Below are 3,634 nucleotides of genomic sequence, written 5' to 3'. Positions count from 1 at the left end.
TCATAGAGCCCAGCCTCCCAGATAATCTGTTCTGCATATAGGTTGAAAAGGTATGGAGATAGGATGCATCCCTGGCGTACGCCCTTCCCAATTCTAGTAGGTCCTAATTAATTGGCTTCTTTAACCAGTGTGCCAGCAGGGCCCCTCTTCATCATCCAAATGCACCCTAATCTCTTCATAAAAGGTGGGAGGTGGCCATGAGAACACGAAGGCAGCACTGATGCAGACACTGAGGAAGCCAGAGACTGTGGCAGCAGCAGAAGCTGCACGAGGTGAGGGAATTCCCTCAAGCCACCGCAGAGCATGGGCCAGCCAGCGCTCACTCTGGACCTCTGACCCCCAGAGCATGAGGAGTGAATTGCTGAGGCATGTGGTAATATGCTGCAGACTCCACAGGAAGGAACCGAGATTCTGGCACCAGGAAGTGACTGTGACAGTTACAGACACCTGAAAGCAAAGATGTGACTTTGGAACTGGGTACGATGGACAGCGGAGAGAATTCTTTGCTACATTACAGAACAGACTGAGAGTACCCTGGACAGGCCACTGTTGGAATCCGGATGTGAGAGCTGCTGCTGGTGAAGCCTCGGGAAGACATGAGCAACACGCCACGAGGCTGGAGCAAGGTGTCCCTGTCACAACCTGTCAAGAACTCAGCCAAAGCCCCACGCTGGTGCAAAGAACTGGAAATCATGCGCTGGGATGTCTAGTGGGGGTGTCTGAGCAAATGGTGGAAGCCGTCCACTCATTTCTTCCCGTTGCTCTTGGTAAAATGCGTGCAGGGGGCACAAACTAAGGAGATTGCTTCTGAGCAAATGGATGTGGCGCCTGCCAACTTGAGACATGCTCAGCCTATGCTGGAGACGTGCTGGGGGCAGCCCTCCGAATGCTGCATGACACCCCCGAGAGACAGGCGTGTGGCCATCTCACAGAAGATGTGCTGCGGACAGCCCCCCCTCCTGCTGAGTGCTACACACCCCACACCCACAGAGCCTAGGCATGCAGCCTCAGCAGATCAAGGAGCAGAGATGCGGTTCAGGAAGGGTGTGTGGAGCACCCCCTTGTCCGGCAGTAAGGGGGTACCCCCTCGCCATACACAGGAGACCCACAGGGGTCCTGAGTGTTACAGCAACACAAAGTGTCCCAGCATTCAGAGAAAGGACACCAAGGAGGAGGATGTCAAATTTCGGATTCTTCAGGCAGAAAGTGGGCTGGAGCATCCGCCCAGCTGCAGAGCTGAGCTGCCCAGAAGTGGAAAGAGAGGCTGGCATGTGTGGCCAGCAGAACCTGCCAGGGTCTCTGCTGCCTTCAACCCTGCTTGGGGCTAGGGATGCCCCTTGTCTGTAAAACTGTCCCTTCAGGATGGCTGTCTTTCCACTGATCCCATCACCGTATCTCACAAGCAGGTAGATTGTTTTCTCACGTGACACTCCAGAGAGGGATGGTGTGTATCACAGCATAGATTCACCCCAATACTGCCACTGAAAGAGGTGGAAGCGGGCTAAAGGTGAGGGGTCACACACATACGCTCCAGAGCTAGGAGAAACGATACTGGTGCTCAGGGGAAGGAGGGCTAGGAGAATGTAAGACAAAACAGAGACGAAAAAGAAACCGGCACATGTTTTAAACGCATCCTATCAAATTAGCTGACAAAGAGCCCAAACTGATAAATGATAGATCTGTGTAAGTCAGGGTGGACAGTCCTCTGTGTGTGAGAGAGAGAGTAGACCGTCCTCCGTGTGTGTGTGTGTGTGTGTGTGTGTGTGTGTGTGTGTGTGTGTGAGAGTATGGACTGTCTTCTGTGTGTGTCAGAGTGGACCATCGTGTGCGTGTGTGTGTGTGTGGACTATCCTCTGTGTGTGTGAGCATCGACTGGTGTGTGTGTGTGTGTGTGTGTGTGTGTACTATCCTCTGTGTGTGTGAGCATCGACTGGGGTGTGTGTGTGTGTGTGTGTGTGTGAGCATGGACTGTCGTGTGTGTGTGTCAGAGTGGACCATCGTGTGCGTGTGTGTGTGTACTATCCTCTGTGTGTGTGAGCATCGACTGGGGTGTGTGTGTGTGTGTGTGTGTGTGAGCATGGACTGTCGTGTGTGTGTGCATGCGCACATTTGCACGTAAACCGCTGTGTGTCAGAGGAGACAGTGCCCCACAGGCTTTTCAACGAGTGAGCCCTTAGGAAGTGGCCTTTGTTCTGAGTTTCAGCTAACAGCCGGTCAATAAGCGCCTGGGGCTCAAAAGACGCCAGCACAAAACTGAAAAACAAGGAGAGTGGGTCTATGACGCAAGGCTCATTGGCCCGAGGGTCAAGGGCAAAAGTGTCTACATCATGAGGGTCTACAGCTTGGGGTCAGCATGAAGCCACCTCAGCGACCAGAGGAACTTGTGAGCAGCTACAGAAGCTCACGTCTCACAGCCGTGAAATCTAACTCAGTGGCATATGTACAACTTGTACACTTTTCTGTAAGAACGTTATACTTCAATAAAACATCGATTTAAAAGCATACAAAGAAATCACACCAGGATAAAAGGCCAAGACTCAACCCTACTGATAGTGACCCCACGGGACGGAGCAGAACTGCCCACAGGGCTTCCCCAACTGCCGATCTCAGAAGGAGGCTACCTAATATTTTGCCCTAAGCGCATCAGGGGGGTTCAAACTGCCAACCTTTTGTTTAGCAGTCTGATTCTTTAACCACCACAGAGCCACCAGTGCTGAAAAAAGGACACGTAGCACGTATAACAGACAAGCGTTTACTATGCCCACCAACAAAAAAAACACTTCCAAAAAGTGAGCAACACTTTTGACTAGAAAACTCTTAAAAGAGCAAAGAACCAACACCGACAGGCAGAGACGGAAATGGTGTTCAATTAACTAATAAGCAAAGAGCACAAACTGCACCAAATGACAATTCCCCATCACTCGGTGTGGCCCCATCACTCAATGTGGCCCCATCACTCGGTGTGGCCCCATCACTCGGTGTGGCCCCATCACTCGGTGTGGCCCCATCACTCGGTGTGGCCCCATCACTCAATGTGGCCCCATCACTCGGTGTGGCCCCATCACTCGGTGTGGCCCCATCACTCGGTGCGGCCCCATCACTCGGTGTGGCCCCATCACTCGGTGTGGCTGGGAAGAGAGAGTTGCCTGTCTGGGACCGCTGGCCGTCCGCCCGGAGGACACTGTGAGGCAGGCTGCACGGGCCAGCGCTAAGCAGGTCTCAGGCGTCTTCCTCCTTCAGCAGAGGCTCAGCACTCCTCCTCCACTTATTTTCTCGAAAATGCTTTGGGCTCCTACCCTGCAGGTTTCCACTTCTCACGGATCTCACGTACACAGGTCTGTCTGAAGACCATTTTTAATAGAGGCTCACAGGGCCTTCCACAGAGACCTGGTGTAAAACCACATGGCCCTGGCATCTCTTGGAAAATTCTGAAGCCACCAAAAGCATGAGAGGGAGTCAAAGGTGCAAGTGTCATCACAACAAACAGCGCTGGTCAGCTGCACACCTCCATGCAAAAGCCTGGAGCCAGACACTGCACCCATACAAAAGTCAATACCAGATGGACCAAAGACTACACCTAAGAGCAAACCTTCAAAACTCCCCAGAGAGACAGCGTCATGACTGTGTAGTCGCC

The sequence above is a fragment of the Elephantulus edwardii genome, unplaced genomic scaffold (assembly GCF_000299155.1).
Source record: "Elephantulus edwardii isolate Elephantulus edwardi_28Jun2011 unplaced genomic scaffold, EleEdw1.0 scaffold00003, whole genome shotgun sequence".
Classification (NCBI taxonomy): Eukaryota; Metazoa; Chordata; class Mammalia; order Macroscelidea; family Macroscelididae; genus Elephantulus; species Elephantulus edwardii.
Note: the sequence above shows the minus strand (reverse complement) of the source record.